Raw genomic sequence first — 26,579 nt, forward strand, 5'->3', positions numbered from 1 at the left:
GAACCCAGGAGGCAGAGCTTGCAGTGAGCCGAGATCACACCACTGCACTCCAGCCTGGGCAACAGAGCGAGACTTCATCTCAAATTAAAAAAAAAAAACAGTGGCTCAAGCCTGTAATCCCAGCACTTTGGGAGGCCGAGACGGGCGGATCACGAGGTCAGGAGATCGAGACCATCCTGGCTAACACAGTGAAACCCCGTCTCTACTAAAAATACAAAAACTTAGCCGGGCGAGGTGGCGGGCGCCTGTAGTCCCAGCTACTCGGGAGGCTGAGGCAGGAGAATGGCGTAAACCCGGGAGGCGGAGCTTGCAGTGAGCTGAGATCCGGCCACTGCACTCCAGCCTGGGTGACAGAGCGAGACTCCGTCTCAAAAAAAAAAAAAAAAAAAAAAATGGATACAAATTATTTGCAGCATACATGACAGACTAATGGTTAATCTTTTAATATGTAAAGAATTGTTACCAACCTGGAAGAAAATAAATGAATACCAAAAGAAAGATAAATTTCCGGAAAGAAATGGGACAAAGAACAGCACTTTACAAAAGATGAATTAAAAAGGTTAAAAAACATTTTAGAAAGCTTACTATATATTTTGAAACTTTCATAAGGAATGTATTTTAACCATTGTAACTTTTAAAAGAAGTAAGGAGAAATTAAAATTTAAGGATTATTTTTTTGATTAGTACTTCAAAACAAAACCAGAAATACTGATAAGACAAAATTAAGTTACTTCCAAGGTTGAAAATTCACACAACGGGAGTATAAGATGCCCCAAATGAATTTCTTCTGAGAATAATTTTTTCAATATATTAATGAGGTTTCCTGTTACAGTGTGCTTTCTTAAGAGACTTATTAAAAGGGGCATATTTCCTTCGGATACAACCTCATGGAAAACTACTATTCAAAATTAAAGACTTGACTTAATTACAACTTCCCTTCTGAAGCCTTCTCACGCATTTTAGGCAAAGATCACTCTCCATCCTGGGTCCCCAGAGCACTCTAGGCACATCCCAATGGGATCCTTAGCACCAGATTGAAATCACTAGTTCACGTGGAATAGTCATCGTCATCATCATCATCATCAAGCACTTATATGCAGTGGCATTGTACTAAAAGTTTTATGTAAATTTCCTATTTAATCTTCAGAACAATCCAGTGAAGCAGATATTATTACCATCATTTTCAAATTATCAGAGGTTTAGGTGAAGGGGTTTACTCATGTCACTCAGCAGGATGCAGCAGAATCAGTAACTAAACTCAACTCCACCTAAGACCAAAACCTTGATCCTAACCACTCCTTATCCATCATCCCCTCCATACAGCAGTCTTCCCCAGCGAAGTGTGAACTTCTGTGGCCAGACACCACTGCCCCTTATTTATCTTTTTGTTTCCAGGGCATCATATGGAGGCTGCCACACAATTGGTAGCCATTAGTGTATGTTCATTAGTTATTTCAGCCATTCATTCACTCAGAGAAAGGTCAACATACTCTCATGTGTTAGTGATGAGTATGTAAAGTGGCATAACCTTATTTGGTAAGCAATACAGAAACATCTATAAAAATTTAGAATTCACAGCCATTTCATGGATAGAAGTTGATCCCATGGACTTACTTGCATAACTATGCAGAAACATATCTATCAGGATGTTCTTTTTTATTTTTATTTGTAATATCTAAAAAACAAAAGCAACCCAATTAGCTATCAACAAAAGACTGGTTAAATAACTTAGAGCACCTCAATGCTATGTAACCATTTAAAACACTATGCTAAATCTGTATGTGTTGCTATGAAAAGAGTTCTACAGTTTATTAACAAGTGAAAAAGCAGGATGCAAAACAAAATGTGAAGTCCGATCTTATCTGTATAAATTTTTTTTTTTTTTTTTTTTTTTTTTTTTGAGACGGAGTCTTGCTCTGTCACCCAGGCTGGAGTGCAGTGGCCGGATCTCAGCTCACTGCAACCTCCGCCTCCCGGGTTCATGCCATTCTCCTGCCTCAGCCTCCCGAGTAGCTGGGACTACAGGCACCCGCCACCTCGCCCGGCTAGTTTTTTGTAATTTTTAGTAGAGATGGGGTTTCACCGTGTTAGCCAGGATGGTCTCGATCTCCAAATATATACATCTAGAAGGATACCCAAGTATGTTAACAGTGGTCACATCTGGGGAACAGGCTGGGAAGAAGAGGGGTGGGACTTTTTCTTTTATACCCTTCTAAACCATTTAAATTATTTACCATGTAATTAGTTAGACTGGCATGTAATACTTTTATGAATGAATGAATTGTTGCTCTACTGTTCGGGGTTTTTTTTTTCCTTTTTGTTGTTTTCAACACCAACAAAGACTAAGATGAAGTACAGTTAACTTGGGTTGGCCAAGATGGCTAGCTGTGAATCCATCCTCTCATATTCCTGTTTTTCATTCAAAGACTATATCCTTATCTTAAAGATTTGGCAGCTTGTGCATACATATCCCTCCTTCCCACCCCCAAAAAACTAACAAACACACCCTATAAGTAATATCAACCTTTCCCTCAAATTTTATTTGTTAAACCTTCAAAGGGTACATGAGAAAGGCAAGTCTTACCTGTGGTCAGCCAATTAAATCTGCTTTTATTTATGGTTTATCACTAACTAAACATACAGCTAAAAGGACAAAGTTAATTACTACTCTTGAAAGGAGAAATTGAAAATGCTGATGGGTGAGCAGCAGGACAATTCTTGTATTTCTAATGTCTTACTCTCATTGATCATATCAGCCCTCACAAAAGACTGTCTTGCCTAAAGTTACCATTCCTTATTGCAGCATCCTTTTTCATTTTATTCTGCCCTTTCTACGCAAAAAGAGGTACCAAAAAAAACTATCTTTACCTGTAGTCTCTTAATTCTAGCAAATTAATATCAATTTCTATATATTTGAAGATTCTGCTATTTTCTCCTTTTAGCTAATCCCTTCCAAATTTATATAGTTTCTCTCTACTTTTATAAATTATACTAGGCTACAAAATAGTTTCAAAAACATTTCACCTAGAAAACCTCATCTAGAAAGGCAAATTGATCTTGGTCTGTCTACATTTGCCATGGCCTCATCCCCTAGCCACTAAGATCCCTGTTTGTAATCTCAGGTCTCACCCCAAGACCATACTCTGGCAAGTCCTGAATCAATATCTCTTATGTCTTGACCTCCAGAGCTATATATCCAACTAGCCATCTACCAGCATTTCTGGGAGGTCCCAGAGCAACCTCAAATGGGATTCACTATGTGTCTCCCAACCCCCACATCTCCTCTCTCTTCTGCATTCTTTGCCTAGGTTAAGAGCATCACATGCAGATGGCAAAGCCAGACTGTCCTTCAACAGCCTCAAGTGGCCTGGAGACTCCACATTCTGCATATGTCAGAACTTGTTCCATCCTCCCCATTTCTAAAAGTGGTCATCATTTCTCATCCATTCGAACCCATCAGATTCCCAAGGGATGGCCCACACCTTGTTTCTTTGGCCTTCATCTCACCTAGCCTGTCCTCCTTATTTCTGGCAGAAAAACCTTTCACAAACGTAGAACTAGTCATGTCACTCCTATGATTAAAGTCTTTCAATAACTAACTCCCAGCACCTACAAAATAAAGTTCAAATCCCAGATGCCTGACATACAATACCCTTCACAATGTGGGCCTCCAGCCTCAGCTCAGGCCATGACACCAACCGAATCACAACCTGTCTTGAGCTGAGTGCAGCAGAGGCTGCTGGTTGCCCATCCGGACATCATTCTCTGTTTCTCCTTAGTAGTACAAAACGAACTTTATTCAGGAGGCCATGAATCCCACTGCAACACCACATTTCTCACCTTCCCTGGTAGTTATGTATGACCTTGTGCCTAAGTTCTGACAAATGGGACTTTCAAAGTGAAGGATGCTCTTTTTCCCCCATCACCCTCTCTTTCCTCCTGCTGACTAGAATTCAGAGTTGATAGCTGAAGCTTGAGATGCCAGGTAGGACTATATGGCAGATGTGGCAGATTTGTCCCTGATGACTGTGGGGCCTCTACAACAGCCACAGACTATAAATACAACTCCCAGACTTCTCTCCCAACCATCTCACTGATATTTTGCAGTCTTCACTGATATTTTGGAGTTTTCTGTTATATACAACCAAATCTGATTTTAACTGATAAGCTGCGCATGCCCTTCTTTTACCCACCTCCACAGCACATGACGGCAGCAAGGAAAGGCACCGTGTGCCATCCCACAAACTGCATGCCTTTGGGGAAAGCAGACCTGGCAGGAAGACCTGGCTCTGCCTTTTAACTGTGGCATGCCCATAAATAATGCTCTCTCTGAGACTTACCTTCTGCAACTGAGAGAGTAAGAATCTAGAAATTCTTATGAGATAATAATATAGTCATGATGAATAAGCTTACATATGTAAGAGCACTTAGCATAAAGCTTAGCACTTAGTAGACAAAGGGTAGCTACTCATAATTTACCCGTATCACTGTCTCTGTATAAAAACTCCTTGGGGCCAGGTACAGCGGCTCACACCTGTAATCCCAGTACTCCGGGAGGCTGAGGTGGGTGAAACACCAGAGGTCGGGAATTTGAGAACAGCCTGGCCAACATGGTGAAACCTCATCTCTACTAAAAATAAAAAACTAGCTGAGTGTGGTGGTGCGCGCCCATAGTCCCAGCTCAGGAGGCTGAGGCAGGAAAATCGCTTGAACCCGGGAGGTGGAAGTTGCAGTGAGCCTAGATCGTGCCATCGCACTCCAGCTTGGGCGACAGAGTGAGACTCCGTCGCAAAAAAAAAAAAAAGTCCTTGAGAGTAAATGTCCAGAAACTGAGCTTTCATAGTCCTGTACACACTTTCTGGTGCTTCAATACAGTGTAAGAAACTTGAGTCCTAAGCAGGATCCAGGCTTATGACAAATTAGTACCCCCATGCTTGGCACAGTGTCACACACAGTAGGACCTTCAGAATATTTGTTACACAAGTGAGTGAACCAATACAACACTTTAGAAAGGAAAAGAAAAAGGCAGAGTGTACATAATTGATCACTGGGTTCAGCTCCTGATTTTCATTTGCCTAATTCTGATTTCTTTTTGGCCTTAGGCAGATAGAATAGAGAGTATTTTTATACTAGCATTTACATTTTTTTAAACAACAAAAACTAGTTTTTAAAAAGTCAAAAAGAAAACACCCAAAAAAATAAACGTTCACTCCAGGCAAACTTCCAAATATTGTGATATGTTTTCTCTTTGTTTTAGGGGAGAGGTTCACAATGAAACAAAATATTACAGCAACCTTTTGCAGATTCAAAAGGTTAAATTCAAAATGTTATCAATAATGTAACTCCCACTGTTTTTACCAAGAAAACCTTGATCCATAAAGATACACAATTTCTATTACAAGAAGATGAAGTGGAAATGTACCTGAACTTGTAAAACTGTCATTACTTAAACATGTCTTAAAATTCAAGATAAAGACCTTCGCACAAATATTTGACTTTCTACTTTCATTTCCAGTGAACTGAACAAAGGAAAACAAACTTGGGAAAAATGTCTATTATGATTAGAAACCAGGGAAGAATGCCATACCTAAGTTGGAAACTTTGAGGTATTTCTGCAAGATATAATTTAGGAAAAAGGGAATTTGATAATGAAGTACATGTTAAAGAAAAGGCTGCCTTGCGAAGAGCCGGAAGGAAACCAATGTGGAACTGCAGTCAAGCCCCGAGCCAGGAGGAGCAGGTATATATATTGTAACAATGGGTCTCTGGACAGTAAGCTGCTAAAAAGCAAATCTTGACCCTTCTTGGGCCTCAGATACCTAGTGCAAAGCAGATTTAATGAGGAAGACCGACTCAGCCCTCATCCCTGCTTACCCTCAGCAGTGTAGCACACTGTGGCAAAATGTGGGTATGGCCATGACTCCTAACAAAGCCTCCATGTTTGGATCTTCTGCCCCTGTAAGTATTGGGCTATGCTGAAAACAAACAACTATGGAGAAAACAAATCCTTCATACAGTGGCAAAGCTCCCTCCAGCAGCTGCCTACAATAATTGCGTATTCCCTTCTCCCCTCAGTTTACTGAATCTTTCTCAAGCAAAACGAAATGTAGCAAATTTAAACTATTCCCTTCTTTCTTTCTCTATCTGGGCCTGAACACCAACCACACAATCTCTAACAGAGCCCATCAGAACTACCAATAGCAGGCAAACCTAAACTTCTTTAAGGTGAGACAAGAGAGAAAACAGTCACTGCAGTTTGAAATTTTATACTTTTTTTTTTTTTGTACTCAATGGAGTAAAATCAATATGCTCTTTCTAAGGAAATAAGACCATGTAGCAAAAAATAAAAAAAGGGACAATGAAGTTTCCTTTAGGCCTCTGTATGTATATTACCATATGTCACATATGACAAATTTATCCCATTTTCACTCATTATTGTCTAAGTATTTTTCTTGTAATCCAGCTAAATCTTTATTCTCTTGTAGCTTATTATAACCATCAAATTCTGAAATATTTCCAAACATTTTTAAATGTAGCTAAATGAAAAAATAGAAAAAAAATGTAATGATGGTCATAAAAAAAACCAACAGAAGTTTTCCAAACACATTTCTTAACAATGCCTTAGTCACTGGTAAATTACTAGAGCTAGTATACATGAGACACAAATTTCTAATTAACGTACTAAGATAATTTTTTAGAGAAAGTTTCTATCAGAAATCTAAAAATGACAATTTTCTAAATATACAGATGAAAAATCAGCACTAAAAATCTAAAGTTCTTTTTTAAATCTTCAACTTGGAAGAATATCTCCAGTCAATACAGAGACCTACAATCTACTGGGATCATAGAAGAATGCGCACTAAAGCTTTGAGGGGGGTGTGTGTGTGTGTGTGAGCGAGAGTATGAGCGAGAGAATGAGAGAGATCACACACATGTGAGAGTAAGCCCAACAATCCAACGTTGGTATAGACCATGCTAATATTTTTTATTTTTTATTTCAAGCGAGGTCTGAATTTTCTCTAAATATTTTGCAGTCTGTAGCACAGTGCTAGCAGACAGTAAAAGTGATAGCCAAGGTGTTGCATGCAAAATCAAGTATCTAGCTTGTTTTAAGCAGACTAAACTTAAATAGGAATTTCCAATGAATAAAGCAGATTAGGGAGAAGCACAAAATATGTAATAGCTTTCACTTTATATTAACTTTTTCTTTCCCATTTCAATGCAGCATTCAATATATAATAGTGAATTTCCTGCAACTTCTAATATAATTTCATGATGTTGAAAATAAGTCATTATTGAAAGAACTCAGTATCAGGTTTCCGTGTAGAGCAGATTATTTCTTCATAGAAGATAATCTTCTTAGATTTAAAGTGAAATACCGCACGTACTATGAAGAGTTTGGGGAAAGGAGAGGTATTTCTTGGTGTGATGGCTAATTTTATGCATCAACTTGATTGGGCCAAGGGGTGCCCAGACCAAATATTATTTCTGTGTGTGTCTATGAGAATGTTTCAGGATGAGATTAACATTTGAATGAGTGGACTCAGTAAAGTGGACAGCCCATCTCAATGTGGGGTGGCCTGAACAGAATAAAAGGCAGAAGAAGGAATTTGTCCCTTCTTTCTTGCCTAACTGCATGAGCTATGCCATCTCATCACATTTCCTGCACAAGGACTAGAATTTACACCATAGGGTCCCCTGGTTCTCAGTCCTTCAGGCTTTGAGTAAAAACATCACCACCTTTCCTGGGTCTCTAGCTTACAGACAGCAGACTTTGAGACTTCTGGGCCTCCATAATTACATGAGCAAATTCATTATAATAAAGCTCCTAAAAGTATAGATACAGATGTATATAGATGCATACACACATGCACAAACATAAAACTTACTGGTTCTGGGAACCCTGACTATGCACTAGGTGCATTTTTTTAAATGTAAAACTTTTCATGAAAAATGAAAAAACAGTGAATGTTGGTAGCTTATTTGATAATACATACAGTACTTTGGGGTACTATGGCTACATCAGGTCATAAGTAATAAAAGTAAATACGTATTTATGCCACCAGCATTTAATAAAATATACAAAAGGAAGGAAAGCAGACTCTTGACAAAGTATTTTCAGTCATTGTACTTACTTAAAGAGAAAACAACTCTACAAGTATTCTTACTTTGTTGTGGTATTTAAGTACTATTTTAAAAGTTAAATTCTTTATCTCTCACAATAAAGATGGGGGAAGGACCAGTTTGAAGAATCAGTGCAAATACTTCCCATTAAAATAGACATATTTAAGGACAAAGCTTTTAACAATGAGATTTGAGAATATGCTGCATCTATAATATAAAACTAGAAAACACAGTCACACAAAAGAATAATCTGAGATTTGTAATAATTGCTTAGAGGTTTTTTTGAGTTTTTGTTTTATTTTTTTGAGATAGAGTCTTGCTCTGTTGCCCAGGTGGGAGTGCAAGCATAGCTCTCTGCAACCTGGACCTCTTGGGCTCAGGAAATCCTCTCACCTCAGCCTCCCGAGTAGCTAGGACTACAGGCGCATGCCAACACAGCCAGCTAATTTTAAATATTTTGTAAAGATGGGGTCTCACTGTGTTTCCCAGGCTAGTCTTGAATTCCTGGGCTCAAATGATCCTCCCACCTCGGCCTGCAAAAGTGCTGGGATAACAGGCATTAGCCACTGTGCCTGGTCCACCTAAGAGATTTTTTTTTAAAGATTAATAATTTTAAAATTTTAATGATGGCAAAGGAATCACAGGATAGACAGAAGAAAAACCCAAATCAATAAAATAGACAAGATAGGGAAATTCTGTTATAAATCCAAATAATTTTGAAAGTGATGGGCATAAAAAGATGAGAGAAATATATTACAGATCCAGAAGAACCAAAGTAACTATAATAATAATTTCAAAAACAGAGGAAAGAAGGGATTATCAAAAAAGATAGTTGAAAATACTTCCCTGGAGTCAAAAAAGACATGAAACTTTAGGATGAAAGAGATGACTAAATACCAATTAAATCACAAAATTAATGAATATTAAATTTGGAAATTTCAAAAATAATAAAAATTCCTAAAAGAAGCCAAGCAATCAAAAAACAAGTTTCTTACAAAGGAAAAAACGAATATGACATCAGACATCACTTACAATACTAACCGCCACAAGACAACAGACTGGTTGTCTAGAACACAGGTCACAAACTATAGCCCTAAGACTGAATCTGGTCTGTTGCCTGTTTTTGTAAACAAAGTTGTATTGGAACACTGTCTGTTTTGGTACTGTCTGTGGTTTCTTTCATATTGCAGTGGTACAGTTGAATTGTTGTCAAAGATTCCATGGCCTGAAAAGCCTAAAATATTTACTATCTGGCACTTGACAGAAAATAATTGCCAAATCCTGGGCTAGAATTCTGGGTGGACAAAAGAAACAAAAACAAAAAACAGTGACCTCAGAATTCTATCCTATTCAAGAATTCACTGATGCATACAAAGACAGCCTCAAAAATAAAAGCATTGTGAAAACATACCACTCCATGGACCATGCTGAAAAAATTACTTAAAGGAATATTCCATCTGACCAAGAAATTAATCAAAATATATAAATCAAGAATAAGGAAGATATGCTATAACAGCAGGAACAAGGAACCATGATGAACCCAGGAAATTTAGAGTTCAGTTTAAATGACTGTTCTTTATAATATAGTAAGAAAATAATCGAATGTCAACGAAAAAAATTCCTTAAAGAATATACACATCTTTAAACTACTATTAATTTTAAACACCAGTTTATGGTGACAAAAGCTAGAAAGAAAAAGCACATTGGCTGGGTGTGGTGGCTTACACTTGTAATCCCAGCACTTTGGGAGGCCGAAGCAGGCGGATCACCTGAAGTCAGGAGTTTGAGACCAGCCTGGTCAATATGGTGAGACCTGTTTCTACTAAAAATATAAAAAATTAGCTGGGTGTGGTGGCACATGACTGTAATCCCAGCCACTGGGGAGGCAGAGGCAAGAGAATTACTTGAACCTGGGAGGTGGAAGTTGCAGTGAGCCAAGACTGCTCCATTCGACTCCAGCCTAGGCAACAGAGCGAGACTACGTCTGAAAAAACAACAAGAACATTGGGAAAAATGGTCAAAATCAACTTTTCGAAACTCTAGAAATTAGCCAAAGGCTTACAACAATCCAAATGTTTATTCTCTATAAGAACAGTGAGCTTTGTGTCTTTTCAACTTGTCCCATTCCCATCCCCCTCTCCCCAGCTTCATGGTAAACTTGAAAATCAGCAGCCTCACAACTAAAGTAGCTGTGACAACCACCAACAGCCTGGCAGCCAATGGAGGGGCAGAACAGGTTTGGAGCTCAACAACAGCTCCATCCCAGAAAACTGTCACTAATTAATTTGTCTGGCAGTTCCCCGAAAAAGTGCATTGTCAGGTCTTATCTTTACTTGATCTGACTCATAGCTCTCTCTGTGCAAAAAGCCCTATCCCTAGGACATTTATTTTAAAAATCAATGGCAATTGTTTAATATCACAGCTGTCTGGGGCAGCAATCCAGTTAGAGCTAACAAGAGGCTAACCAAAAAACTTAAAAGGAAAAATTGGGGAAGAAGATGTCCTGAGGAGGCTTTGAAAAGCTCCGACATATTCCAAGGAATCTAGAAGGCTATCTACGCAAATATGCATGGCTGTGTGAATGCCCGTAGAACCTTAAAAGGCCCTAATCTCTGATCTCTGGCTGACCTTGAAGTTCTATGCAAGCAGGAAGTGAAAGTTAAGGCAAAGTTGTTAACTTACCTTTAAAATGGTAAAAGTAGACCCCAAACAGAGGCCCTCTAAAAACAATGAGAGATTGGCTCAAGGCATTTAAGGAAATCTCTCATTGATTAGCTGAAAATTAACCTTAACAAGCACAAATGGCAACGGCTACACATAAAGAATACGGACTTTACAAAATTGATCCAAGAAAATCACTAAACAGGTGGCTGAGAGCAGTGGCTCATGCCTGAATCCTAGCACTTTGGGAGGCTGAGGTGGGCGGAAAGCTTGAGCTCAGGAGTTGAAGACCAGCCAAGGCAACATGGCAAAAACTCATCTCTACAAAAAATACAAAAATTAGCCAGGCACGGTGGCGTGCACCTGTAGTCTCAGCTACTAGGGAGGCTAAGGTAGGAGGATTGCCTGAGCCTGGGAAGTTAAGGCTACAGTGAGTCATGATCACACCACTGTACTCTAGCCTACGCAAAACGGTGAGACTCTGTCTCATTAAAAAAAAAAAAAAAAAAAAAACTAAACAAATAACAACAACAAACAACAATGACCAACAACCATAATAGGATAAAGGGATCTCATAGCCCTGCCACGTTTGAATACTTTTGTCCCCTCCAAAATTCATATTGAAACTTAATCTCCAGTGCAACAGTTTGGGGAGAAGTGCCCTTTGGGAGGTGATTGATTCATGATTCTTGAATGCATTAGGGCCTTTATAAAAGGGCTAGATGAAGGGAGTTTTTCCCTTTTTCCCCTTCCACCTTCTGCCATGTGAGGACACAGCATTTCTTCCCTCCAGAGAACACAGAGTTGGAGACATCATCTTGGAAACAGAGACTAAACTCTCATCAGACAATAAACTTGCTACTGCCTTAATCTTAGACTTCCCAGCCTCCAGAACTGAGAAAATAAATTTCTGTTATTTATAAATTACTCCATCTGTGGTATTTTGTTATAGCAGCACACAGGAAAAAAATTGGAATTACCAAACAAAGAATTTAAATTAGCTCTTGCAAATATGTTCAAAGAACTAAAGGAAAGCGTGTATGAAGAATTTTTTTAAAGTATGAGAATAATGTATCACCAAATGGATAATATCAACAAGGAGATGGAAATTGTTTGTTAAAAGAAGGAAAAGAAAAACCACTAACACCAAATAGATATTCTGGAATTCAAAAGTGTAATAACCAAAGTGAAAAGTTCACTAGAGCCACTCAAGAGCAGATGTAAACTGGCCAAAGAAAGAACAAGTAAACCTGAAGGTAGGTAAATTAAGACAATTCATTCTGAGAAACATTAAGAAAAAAGAATGAAGAAAAACAAACAGATCCTCAGAGACTTGTAGAACACCATCAGATATACCATAACACATAACAGATAACACATACGAAAACAAGTAAGACATACATGTGCTGGAAGTCACAGAATAAAAGCAAGAAGGAAAAGAGGAAGAAGTATGTTTGAATAAATAATAGCTAACAACTTCCCAAATTTGATGAAAAACATTAATATGAACTTCCAAGAAGCTCCACAAACTTCAAATAAGATAAAAAAAAAAATGCACACCTAGACACATCATAATCAAACGGTCAAAAGAAAAAGACAAAGAATCTTAATAACAGCCAGGCACAGGGGCTCATGCCTGAAATCCCAGCACTTTGGAGGCTGAGGTGGGTGGATCACTTGAGGTCAGGAGTTTGAGACCAACCTGGGAAACATAGTGAAATCCCATCTCTACTAAAAATATCAAAAATTAACCAGGCATGGTGGCATGCACCTGTAGTCCCAGCAACTTGGGAGGCTGAGGCACAAGAATTGCTTGAACCCAGGAGCCAGAGGTTACGGTGAGCGAAGATCACACCACTGCCCTCAAGCCTGGGTAACAGAGTGAGGCTCCGTCTCAAAAAAAAAAAAAAAAATCTTAAAAGCAGCAACAACAAAAAAACATAAATCACTAGAGATCCTCAGATCCTCATAAGATTAACAGCTGAATTGTCAATGGAAACCTGGAGGCCAGAAGGCAGTGAAAACAACAAATTCAAAGTGCTGAATGAAAAACACTACCAGCCAAGAATTCTATTTTCAGCAAAACTTTCCTTCAAAAACAAAGAAGACAGGATGCCAAGACAATGCAATATGAAAAGAATCATCTTTTTAAAGACAGTGCTGGGACAACCAAATATCCATATACAAAAGAATAAGTTGACCCCAACTTACACTATTTACAACAATTCAGTCAGAATACATCAAAGACCTAAATGTAAGGCTAAAACAATAAAGCTCTTAGAAAAAAACAGAGGCATAAATCTTCATGACTTTGGATTAGGCAATGGTTTCTTAGCTATGACACCAAAAGCACAAATAACAAAAAATTATTGCATAGGACTCCACCAAAATTGAAAACTTTGCTACAAAGGATACCACCAAGAGAGTGAAAAAACACAATGGGAGAAATACTTGCAAATCACATATCTCACAAGGAACTTATTATCCAGAATACATAAAAAACTTAGATAACACAACAGTAAAAAAGCAACTCCATTAAAATTGGGCAAAAGATGTGAATATTTGAAGAAACAATCATTGGCTCACCAGTAAGCTATACAGACACAGGAGCAGCACCTAGGAAGCCAGGCCGAAAAATAAATCTAAGCACACAAAAATTGAGCAGAGATATCTATAGACACATATCACAGAGAGACAGATTCTACAGGCTAAGAGCAAGCTAGTTACCAAAAAAACAAACAAACCAACAAAACACTTTAAAAAGTAAATCAGAATCCAGAGATACTACAAGATATTGTCAAAAAGATTTCAACAACAAAAAAAATATAGGACATGCAAAGAAACAAGAAAGTGACCTATAATCAAGGGGGGAAAATCAGTCAAGGAAAATGAAGTCTAAGTGGGCCAAGATGTTTAATTTAGCAAAGACTTCAAAGCAGCCATTATGAATATGAGTCAAGAATTTTAAAAAATTCTGTTCAAAAAAATAAAGTAGGCCAGGCGCGGTGGCTCACGCCTGTAATCCCAGCACTTTGGGAGGTTGAGGTGGGAAGATCTCAACGTCAGGATATTGAGACCATCCTGGCTAACATGGTGAAACCCGGTCTCTACTAAAAACACAAAAAGAAAAATTAGCCGGGCATGGTGGCAGGCACCTATAGCTCCAGCTACTCAGGAGGCTGAGGCAGGAGAATGGCGTGAACCCGGGAGGCGGAGCTTGCAGTGAGCCGAGATTGTACCTCTGCACTCCAGCCTAGGTGACAGTGTGAGACTCCATCCCCATCCAGAAAAAACTAAAGGAAACTAATGTTCCCAGAATTAAATGAATATATGACACCAATGACTCAACAAATAGAGAATAGCAATGAAGAAACTGAAACTTTAAATAAGCATCAAACTCTACAGTTGAAAAGAACAACTGCCAGGCACAGTGCCTCACGCCTGTAATCCCAGCACTTTGGGAGGCCAAGGCAAGTGGATCACAAGGTCAAGAGATCAAGACCATCCTGGCCAACATGGTGAAACCCCATCTCTACTGAAAATACAAAAATTAGCTGGGCGTGGTGGCGCATGCCTGTAGTCCCAGCTACTTGGGAGGCTGAGGCAGGAGAATCACTTGAACCCGGGGGCCGGAGGTTTCTGTGAGCTGAGACCACACCATTGAACTCCAGCCTGGACAACAACAGTGAAACTTCGTCTAAAAAAAAAAAGAAAAGTACAACTACTGAAATAAAAACGCATTACATGGACTCAACAATGGGTTTGAGATGATGGAAGAAAAAAGGCAGTGTACTTAAACAGCTCTATAGAAATTACCCAACATGAAAAAAGAAAGAAAAAAAGACTGAAGAAAAATTAACACAGTCTAAGTGACTTGTGGGACAATATCAAGAATACCAATATACTATACGTGGAATAAGAGTCCTAGAAGGAGAAGAGAGACAATGTGGCAGGAAAACAAATTTTTTTTGAAAAATAATGGCTGAGAATCTCCTATAGTTGATGCAAAAATTAATCTACAGACCCAAGAAGCTCAATAAATCCCATGTAGGATAAAACTAAAGAAATCTACATACGCCAGGCACGGTGGCTCATGCCTGTAATCCCAACATTTTGGGCGGCCGAGGCGGGTGGATCACAAGGTCAGGAGATCAAAACCATCCTGGCCAACATGATGAAACCCCGTCTCTAATAAAAATACAAAAAAACTAGCTGAGCGTAGTGGTGCGCACCTGTAGTAGTCCCTCCAACCTGGGAGGCTGAGGCAGGAGAATTGCTTGAACCTGGGAGGCAGAGGCCGCAGTGAGTCAAGATTGTACCACTGCACTCCAGCCTGGCAACAGAGCGAGACTCCATCTCAAAAAAAAAAAAAAGAAAAGAAATCTACATTTTTACACATCAGAGTCAAACTGCTGAAAGAGAAAAATAACTTACTATAAACAGGGAAATACAAAAATACAATGAATGACTGACTTCTCATCAGAACAACGGAGGCCACAAGGCAGAAGAATAACACTGAAAATGCTGAAAGGAAAAAAATATATATGTCAACTAAGAATTTTATATTCAGCAAAACCCTTTCAAAAACAGAGGCAGAATAAGACATTTCCAGATAAACAAAAACTGACAGAATTAATTACTGGCAGAGCTGTATGAGAAAGACTAAAGAAAGTCCTTGGGGCCAAAAGGAAATTACACTGGATGGTAACTCAAATTCACAGGAAAGAATGAAGAACACTGGGAATAGTAAGTAGGAAGGTAAACACAAAAGACTGTTTTTTTCTTTTTTCTTCTATTCCTTTTTAAAACATAAGCATTCTTAAAGCAATAATTACAATACTATTTGTTGGATTTATAGTACATACAGATGTAACTTATATTGTTGTGCGAATTAGGAGGAGAAGAGACACCTTGGGGTAAAGGAGGAGGATCTTTTCTGAGTGCACTCAGACCCAGAAGACTCAACATCCAAAATTGGGCCCAGAACAAAGACAGCACTTGACTCATACATACTTCTAAAAGGGGATGGGCTAACTTGAGTCAGGCTTACACTGGTGCAAAGCGAAAGCAAGGAAACAGAGGCAGGACTGTTGGAAGCAAGTCCCCCAAAATCTGGCCATAAACTGGCTCCAAAACTGGCCATAAACAAAATCTCTGCAGCACTGTAACATGTTAATAATGGCCGGAACACCTGGCCCACCCAGGGCAGAAAACTGCTTAAAGGCATTCTTAAGCCACAAGCAATAGCATGAGCAATCTGTGCCTTAAGGACATGCTCCTGCTGCAGTTAACTAGCCCAACCTATTTCTTTAATTGGGCCCATCCCTTTTAGTTAAACAAATATCTATAGAAACAATGCTAATGACTGGCTGGCTGTTAATAAACATGTGGGTAAATCTCTGTTGGGTGCTCTCAGCTCTGAAGGCTGTGAGACCCCTGATTTCCCACTTCACACCTCTATATTTCTGTGCGTGTGTCTTTAATTCCTCTAGCACCACTGGGTTAGGGTCTCCCTGACCGAGCTGGTCTCAGTACAGGACAAAGAGAGTTAATCAAATTGTAACAGGTTCAGAACTCAGGATTACACATGACCATTGCTATGCAACTCAGATGGCCATTATCTAGGTTTGCCCTAGTGTCTAGCAAGCCTTATTCCATGGCCTTCACTATGGTGCCAGGTGGCCATATCTCAGGCCTGCTCAGTCAGTTTATGACCTTCACTCCACTCCTTAGATAAAACAGAATACTTGAAGTCACTAGTTACAGAAAACAGGAATCTATAAACTCATACTGTAAAACAAAGGAAAATTTGTTTTTCTTCTCCCTATGTGGAGTGAGTGGTGAGAGAATCTCCAGAGCACATTCTTTTGTTTCCTGGCTTCTTCGATATTATTATCAAGACTTTTCCTGGGTCTGGACTGTGCCCGTTGCTGCCTCTGAGACAAGTCAGCCTAATATAGGAAAGCTTATTTCTTTTTCTTTTTGTTTTATTTTTCTTTCTTTCTTTAATTTCCTGCTTCAATATGACAATAATAACATAAATGGGGAAGGAAGAATGGAATTATATAAGAAGAAAATTGCTATATTTTACTGGAATCAGGTGAATACTAATCTGAAACAGACTATACTAAATAAAAGATGTAATCCCTCCAGCAACCACTAAAACAATTTAAAACATAGCTTAAAAATCAACAGAGGAAATAAAAGAGCACTTAAAAAAAAAATTCAACACAAAAAATTTTCTTTTTCATATGTATCATGCTTTTGAAATTCCACTAAATGACCAGTACTTCCCAAATTTTTCGCTAAGGTAACTGCAGAGGAAGTTAAAATCCCTGGAGGGTCTGCCTGCAGGCCTGCCCACAGAGCCAGTTTTTGCTTTAATATTTTGTGTTTTACCTTTAAATTTTTATCCTTTTTTTGAGTTGGAGTCTCACTCTGTCCCCCAGGCTGGAGTCCAATGGTGTGATCTTGGCTCACTGCAACTTCCGCCGCCTGGGTTCAAGCAATTCTTCTGCCTCAGCCTCTTGAGTAGCTAGGCTTACAGGCACCCACCAGCATCCTCAGCTAATTTTTATCCTTAAAATTTGTGAATTTTATTTATCTTCTATATGCTACCTTTGTGATTGTGTTTGTTATAAAAATAATGCATGGTTTTGTATGTTTGTATGTTTGTTTTTCTGGTTTATTTCTGCTAAAATGTTTAAGTCAAATTAATAGTTGAAGAAAATTTACCCAATAGGGCCTGTAATAGATGCATGCCTTCTTGAGAAGCAGAGGCCTAAATCAGTGGCTTTCAAACATTTTAGAACCTACAGTAAGAAAAACATCATGACCCATTTTATACACAGCACATGCATATACACACACACGCACACACATATATACACACAAAACTCTGACTAAAATCAAAATTTCTTTCCTAGCTCTTTCTTGTTTTTTAATTAATCACAGGACTTCTTGCAAGTGATTCTGGTTCCCTGTGTCACTACATCCAAAGAACGCTTAAATTTTTACAGTGGATTTGACTGCTTTAACCCAAAGTAATGACATGGGCAGTTAGGAAGATATTTTTTGTTTCTGTTCAATTTCCATCTCATAATTTGCTGCCTACTTCATCTAACAGTAAATTAGCTTATTCGGCTTTTTTTTTTTTGAGATGGAATCTCACTCTGTCACCCAGGCTGGAGTGCAGTGATGCGATCTCAGCTCACTGCAAGCTCCGCCTCCCAGGTTCACACCATTCTCCTGCCCCAGCCTCCCAAATAGCTGCCTCCCAAATAGACTACAGGCACCCGCCACCACGCCCAACTAATTTTTTTTTGTATGTTTTAGTAGAGACAGGGTTTCACCATGTTAGCCAGGATGGTCTCGATCTCCTGACCTCGTGATCCACCCGCCTCAGCCTCCCAAAGTGCTGGGATTACAGGCGTGAGCTATAACGCCCGGCCTCTGCTTGTTTATTTATGGATAATAATCAATACAAATCTGATTTTGTAGATGACGATTAGCATAAAAGATAAACATTGATGGATCATGTGCTATTATATCTGCATTTCTTTGTAGTACTATCAGTCATTCACTCAATATACAATTTTCAGGTGTACTTTAAAAAGGATATTTAAGTTACTGAAGAAAGAGATGGTACCTCAGATTCATCAGGGCACTGTGCTAAGCCCAAACACACCAAAAAAAAAAAAATGTTTGAAGATTATTTATATGTTTCTCTAAAGTACCATCAGGTGAAAGTTACATGAAGCCATAAGCTTAATATGGAGAGTAATTTTCTAACCTTTTATAAAGTGGGGTAAATGAAAAGGGATTCCCTATTAAATGGTGGACTCCTAATCCCTGCAAGTAGTAAAGCAAAAACTTTTAAATTACACATATAGGATATAATAAAGCAAATCCAATAACAAAAGGTATGCTAGGGTGTTAAAATACAGGGAGAAAACAAAGGAAGAAGTGTTTAAATATGACTAAGAAATCTAAGAAGACTTTTGGAGGAGGCAGCATTTAAGCTGGGCATTCATTTACACACAAGTCTTTACTACCCTAGCTTGAAATTTAAGGTTCAGAGGAATAAACTAAAAAAAGAGTTTATTTTTTCTAACACAACTTCACTCCTCTTAAAAATTCTGCCCTTCCTCTGAATTAAATGTATACAGAAATATATATAAACCTAATAGATATTTTAATGTCTCAATTAGGTGATAAAAGTTGATGGCCGGGCGCAGGGGCTCACGCCTGTAATCCCAGCACTTTGGGAGGCCGAGGCAGGCAGATCATGAGGTCAGGAGATTGAGACCATCCTGGTTAACACGGTGAAACTCCGTCTCTGCTAAAAATACAAAAAATTAGCTGGGCGTGGTGGCGGGCGCCTGTAGTCTCAGCTACTCAGGAGGCTGAGACAGGAGAATGGCGTGAACCCGGGAGGCGGAGCTTGCAGTGAGCCGAGATCATGCCACTGCACTCCAGCCTGGGCAATGAACAAGACTCCATCTCAAAAAAAAAAAAAAAAGTTGAATTGGAAAAGCAGTTTAAATACCTGAAGTTCTATATATAGCGAGGTTTAAGTCACCTGGGTTAGTCCTTTTAAAGATAGTTAAGTGTTCAATAGTAAACTCAATGAATCATTATGCTTGAGTAGAACATTTAACAGGCTAGCCCATCTTGGGAAGAATAACAGGCCATAACCCCTAAGGAACTATCTTTTAATCTTAATGGGCTGGGAGTTAACAAGAAGTAAATTACCATTCTCTGAAATGAGGATGTATTCTAAAGCCGCTACAAAAGATAAAATAGATAATTCTGAGACAAGCCCAAGGAAGCCTATCATGAGTGCACTTATAATTCAAATGAAAGGCCCTGATAGAAATCAAAGCTGTAGCTGGTTCTTCCTGTGTATTTAGCTGAATACAAAATGACTGAAAAAAAAGCTTAACTTTGAGACCAGTGTACTTTTAGATACATATGACTCAGTCCAAGTTCTTACTTGGGAAAATATGACAATGTTCCCATGCACACAATTACCAAGGGTACCTGTTCCATGAATAACGGTTTTAATGCAGTATGCTGTCAGGAGAGAGAAGAAAATCTAGGTAGTAAAGCAATCTTAATGAATGAAGTGTGAAGAAAAATGGCACTTCAAAGGGCACTGGAGTGGAAACCAGAACTGGGTGACCTCACATTATCATTAACTGCCTGTGTGTCCTTGGGGGAGTGACTTAACCTCCCTGGGTTGCAGTTATCCCGTCTGAAAACAAAGAAGATGAAGCAAGGACAGTAAGGGTTCACTCTCCCTCCCACAGTGCCTAACTCAGGAGGCAATGTTCTCAATTGTCCAGAGAGGGAGGTCACCCAAAATGCCTATAATGGCATGTGTGATGTGAAAAAGCACATTCCAAAATTACAGTTGCTTTCATTTACTTTTAGTCATAACTTATTTCAAAAGTTCAAATACAATTAGTGAGGAGGATTTTTGTTAAGCTAAAGAAACACGTGTTAAAGGTTTAGAAACACTTTCAATGAGAAGATAAGCTGTAACTCATATCAAAATATCATACCATGTAGGATCTTATAACTACTTATTTCTAGGCTTAGTAAAAATTAAACATTCTCATAGACATGCTGACAGTCACTGGTGGGACCAGTGGTGTTAGAGTCTCCACAGAATATTATTAAAAATACCCAGACTGTCAGAAAATAAATGTCTGTTATTTAAGCTGCACTGCCCACTCCCCCCAAAAAATAAAAAACAAACCCAGAGACTGTACTGACCCAGCAGCTGTTATAGATTTGACTTGGCACGTGGGCTCAGGAAACAGTCTAAGTATTACTCCATGTACTTAGCCTTACAGACGAACACAGAAGAGGAGATATGGCAGGTTCAGCATCTTTACCTCATCCAGAGCCCAGCAGCTACCTCAGTACACTGCTTCTTTTGCCTTCTCACTCACACAGGGTGCAGCAAGAGCCAAGGGGCACATAGGCCACCTTCACACAGAGAAGCTGCAACCTCCATTTCCTGCCCATCTTTTGTAGAGCTCTAGTTCCACAGACCCAAGGCTTCCATGCCAACTCACAGCTCCCAATTCAGGTATAGTAGCACACAGTAACAGGCAGGTACAGGTACATCCCACGTTATCACAACTCTGTGGCTTCCCAAAAACTAGTGCTGAGAGAAGATAAGTTCCAAGGATATTCCCCCAGGCAGGTCCGGCTTAGTCCAGGACTGATGTTAACTCTTTACTCACAAATATAAAAAATGTTGGTTGGGTGCCGTGGCTCACACCTATAATCCCAGCTCTCTGGGAGGCCAAGGCAGGAGGATTTCTTGAGGCCAGGAGTTCGAGATCAGCCTGGGCAACAGAGTAGACCTGTCTCTACAAAAAAATTTAAAAATTAGTTAGTCAGGCATGGTAGTGTGCACATGTAGTCCCAGCTACTCAGGAGGCTTGGGTTGGAGGATCACTTGAGCTCAGGAGTTCAAGGTTACAGTGAGCTATGATTATACTCCTGCACTCCAGTCTGGGTGACAGAGTGAGACCTTGTCTCTAAAAACAACAAGTTACAGCACCTTATAAAACAACTGACTCTGGTATACTTTTTAATGTGTCCCTGTGTACATGCATATAGTTTTTTAAATCCAGCTTTTCTTTTATAGCTATAAAGTGTTGATCATCTATTCATTTACACAGGCATTCTTTGAATTCAAAACTGTTAGCTTCACCTCAAGAAACCTTTACTGAAAGTCTACCACATAAACCACATGACTGTGTACCAGGGATACATATGATTTAGAAGAAGGTTTCTGCTCCTAAAGAGTCTAAGTCTATCAGCAAAGAAAAGGGATATACTTCCAAAAAGAATTAATAAAACATGGTAATATATGTGAAGTGCCACGTACATAAGAATTAAGGAAGAAAGAGACCAGTACATTGTAGACAGCCAGGGAAGGTTTGGGGAAAATAATTTCTGCTTACTGTTAATAACTACCATGTATTGATCTCTGACTACATGGCAAACTGTACTAGGCACTTTACATATATCATCTTACTTTATCCTCTCAACAACACAGTTAGTCAGTACTGTAATTATCTCCAATTTTCAGATGGGAAATTTGGACTTTGAGATGTTAAGTAATTCTGCCCAAGTGGTAAAGGCCAGATTCAAACTCAGATCAGTCTGACTCCAAAGCTAGTGATCTTAAGCACCAGACTAGAAAAGACTATCCTGAAGAAACATATAATATATTCTAGCCTGGAAAACGGTATAAACAAAATCACTTTCACAGTAAAGCACATAACATTACCCTATGCCTGACCACTCAACATCAGCAAAAACAACAGCATCCACAGCAGCAACAAGGGCATTTTTACTGAGCACCTACTATGTGTCAAACACTATTCAGACATTATCTCATTTAAGCTCCATAACAGATATGTAAGGTAGGTCTGAATCCACTTACAGGTAAGAAGACTGAAACCCTGAGAAGTTAAGTGATCTTCCCAAGGTAACACAATTAGAAAGGAGCAAAACTAGAATCCAAATCCAGGTTGGTCTGATTCTGAAATCCATATTTTCCATTACTAGGAAATACTGTCTTCCAGCAGACCACTTTGGCTGAAATAAGGAACTGTACCAAGGAGGCACAAGTATTAAGGCAGAAAGGCAGGTAAGGCCCAGAAAGTGGCCTGAATGTTTGGATTTCATCCAATGTCCCTTCTTTTGGCAACAACCAGCAGGAACCATTGTTTGCTCAGGTACACAGATCTATTCAGCATACAGAGAAGGCCTGAATAGGGTAGATGACCCATACAGAAAGGTGCTTTGGAAAAGTTAATATGGCCAGGAAACCAATTTAAAGTTTACTCCAATGGAACAGATACGAAGAATGAAAATTGTAGACAAAGAATTCTCCCAAAACTGGAATTAGAGAAAGACAGGTGATAAAAACATTACAAAGAAAAATCTGGTAATAACTGGATGGTGGGAAGGAGGCAAGGATAATTCCATGTCTACAAAGGGGCTGCTAACAGAAATATGAAAAACACAAAAAGAATAAGAATGAATTTCGACATGCTGAAAATAAGGAACAGTGAGACATCTAAGTGTTCAACGAAAGCTGGAAAAGCTAAAAGTTCAACAAAAAGTTGAACAGGACAGCAAAAAGGAGAGAGCCTGTGACATGCCAGCACAAACCTGCTTCTGTGAGAACAGGCTAGTTAACCCCAGAACACTGGGAACCAAGTCCATGCTGTTCCCTGCTATGTCCCCATCACACCTCCCACAGAGCAGTGCTCTACACATCTTTTCTGAATAATTATGAGCCAATACAAATTTCTCCAGCATCCCGAGGATATCATGACTCCATCAAATATGCCTTGATGAAATCCATACCCACTATCTTTTATTATATTCTTGCAGATGCCATGCAATCCTAAGAAAGAAAGAAATGAAGTCAATGTGAGCTACTCACAGTGAACCAATCATAACCCTCCCAAAAGTACTGATCATGAACAACCTAGAAGGGTAGTTCAAAGACTCTGTCCTTGATGATGCCTCACTCGATTACTTTAAAATGTTTTATTTGAGGACTAGAAAGTCTTCATTATGATCATTAAGTTATGGCTCAGGTACCTACACATAGATATTAATTCCCAAAAGCCTCCAAGAAGATCATAAGTTAAAAATCAGCACTGGCAAAGCTATGACTGCAAAGAGCCTATTATACTCTGCAGAATTTCAGAAATGATTGATAGCAGAGGTGAGTTTAGTTTTGACTCCCCAGTATCCATTCCCCCTTGTTCTGGAAACACAACAAACACTCTCACCCTACTCTCAGCTCAGTGGTTTGGGTAGGGCTGCCGAGCTGGGCATATGACCTAGTCTAAGTCAATTGGCACTTCTTTTCTTCCTGGTCACAAAGAATGGGTCAAGGACAGGCACGTAAGACCCAGGCCTAAGCCAGTCAGCCAATTTCATATCTCTGGCCATAGTGATTAATTTCAAGATGCCCATTTGGGTCAAGAAGAGTTAGGACCAGGACTTTATCAGACTGTTAGAAAACAAACTTGTTCTTTAGTACTAACAGTAAGGATGCCATGGAACCTAGAGCTGCTATGGGCCACCATGTGGCACCAGTAAATGAAACTGATATAGATGGAAGCAAAGCCAAAAGGCAGAGATAGACTGGATCCTAATGACACTGATCCAGCCAGCCCTTCTGTGAACTTTTCAGTCTCTGGGCCAATAAAATCTCATTTTTGCTTAAGCCAGGTTGAATCAGACTATACACTTGCACTGGAAAAATTCCTGCCCTAATCTAATTGCCCAAGTAGCCCTTACCTTGAAGATAAACTTGGGAAAGAATCCGACCCTCTATTTCATTTAGCAATCTATTTCTTTTGCTACATATATAATACAAGAATAATAGCCCATGGGAAATTTTTGCTTAGGAACTTATCATTGCAACTGAGGACACAAAAGCTTACTCTTTTCTAAGCTCTGATAATGTGAGCAAACAAGAAAGATAAACAGACAACGAAAGCTACACCAAGGACAGTCTGAGCTCTGATCAGCTAGTCCCAAACATTGTAAAGCTAGATTTATGCTTAAGCACTGAAGTTGCCACATTTTAAGTTGCTGATGCAAGTAGACATCCACATTACAGAGGGTGATGTTAGGAGACAACAAACAGCCAAGGCTGCCTACTCAAACATTTCTATAAACAACAGCAGCAAGCTTTGACCCCAGACTGCAGTTTCAAGAAACTGTGGGTATAATCCTCTATCCCTCTGCAACCCAGATTGCAAGTATCTGCAAAGAAAAATGCATGGGGGAAAAAAAGTCACTGTTACTACAAATACAGCATGAATAAATGCTATAAAGGAGAAAAAAAAAAATGAACAACCAGTTGTGGGGTATTTTTGGTGGACTTTTTTCTATTCAGAACCATATTCTAAATTTCTATTTTTAATATTCAGTATCTTTTCATTTGACACTTATATTTGACATATACTATAGGTTAGGATATTCTGTTTATGTTCATTTTCTGTCTCACCAGCTACAGTGTGAGTCCCTTCAAATCAGGGCCTTATCTTTCCAGACCTAAAATAGTATCCGACACAAAGTAGATGTGTAAAAAGATCTGCTGAAAATTACCAAAATATTAACTACTTGGCTAGTAATGAGTTTATCTTATAATGAATAATTCTGACTTCCTTGCTTAAAATTAATATATTACCATTTATTCGATAGCTCCTATGTGCCAAACAATGTGCTAAAAACCATACACAGGCCAAGTGTGGTGGCTCACGCCTATAATCCCAGCACTTTGGGAGGCCGAGGCAGGTGCATCATCTGTCAGGAGTTCGAGATCAGCCTGACCAACATGGTGAAACCCCATCTCTATTAAAAATACAAAATTAGCTGGCCATGGTGGCACATGCCTATAATCCTAGCTACTTGGGAGGCTGAGGCAGGAGAATCGCTTGAACCCAGCAGGCGGAAGTTGCAGTGAGCTGAGATCGCACCATTGCACTCCAGCCTGGGTGACAGAGCGAAACTCTGTCTCAAAAAAAAAAATCATACATAAATGATTGACTCACTTATTTGGATTGAGATTATCCTAATCAGGAAGTGCAAATAAGTTAAAAGGAAAAATAATGCTTCTTCCTTACTCTTTTCACCGCTGTACTTGAATAGAACTAGAACAAATGCACAGAAGTTCAAAGTGATACACTTTAGCTCAACCCAAGGAAGATGTTCTAGAAGGAGCAGAGCTGTTCTAAAAGGAATGAGCTGCCTCTAGAGGAATTGGTTACTGGAGGAAACCAAGTAAAATTTCAATTAGAGATGATGCAAGCATTGAAGGAGCTGTTAACAGTATTTGGGAATTGGAACAGTATCCTGGGTTCCACCATTAAGCCTGCAAGTCTGGAGTAGCTGCATTAAGTTTGAGCAAAGTCAGTAGTTATAATTTCCCACCTTTTCTTATCTATAACCCTAGACTGTTCTCCAAGATACTCTGTATTCCCTTATTATCTCATTGCCTTGAAATGCTTGCAATCTTTCCCCTTGAAAACATGAAAGAGTTTTAAAATGCTGACATTCATCTGGCCTATTGATGCAGGACATGAAGGAAGTAGATCTGAATATATTTTTGGTGCCTAAACATCTAGCAAAGCCCAAGACTAGACAATACAGGGAAAGTTAAACTAGCAAAGTACATAATCCCTCCACTGTTATGAGTCCTTGACCCTCTCCCCTCCCACTCCATCATACTGACTTTATAGGCAATGGCATTGTATTGGAAGGGGCAGAAACTGAGTAAACACTGCATAAAGTTGTGCTGGGGCTTCTTTGCAACCATCTAAGTCTCAGTCAAAAATATACATCTCTAAGATGGGTTTCAGGCATTATACTAAAAAATAATACCCTGAGCTTATTTTGCTTTCAGCTCTTTACCTGTTTCATAATGATAAAACTTCCCAAGCATCTGTTGGCCAGAAAACAGCATGTATTAAGACCCAGCAGTAGAGAAGGCAAAGTGGAGTTGGGAAACAGAGATACTCAGAGTGGCTGGAACTCAGACTATGAAGTGGGGAGTAGAAAGATGTGAAAATAGTAAGACAGCAGGGCCAAGATCAGGAAGAACCTCATTAAGTAGTGTTTACTTCAACCTAAGGGCAATAGTAAGTCACAGAAAGACTTTAAGGAGGGGAGAGAAGTGGCAGATTTGTGTTTTCAAAATCTTGTTTCAATTATTTTTAAATAACCAATAAAGAGGA

General features: G+C 39.1%; 1 protein-coding gene across 3 annotated transcripts in view; it reads right to left on the reverse strand.

Moving 5' to 3' along the window:
- LOC112627801 (5-formyltetrahydrofolate cyclo-ligase) overlaps positions 1 to 26,579 on the reverse strand; it is a 51,173-nt gene that overhangs the window by 15,893 nt on the left and 8,701 nt on the right. The window lies entirely within an intron of this gene.

Source organism: Theropithecus gelada, chromosome 7a (assembly GCF_003255815.1).
Source record: "Theropithecus gelada isolate Dixy chromosome 7a, Tgel_1.0, whole genome shotgun sequence".
NCBI lineage: Eukaryota > Metazoa > Chordata > Mammalia > Primates > Cercopithecidae > Theropithecus > Theropithecus gelada.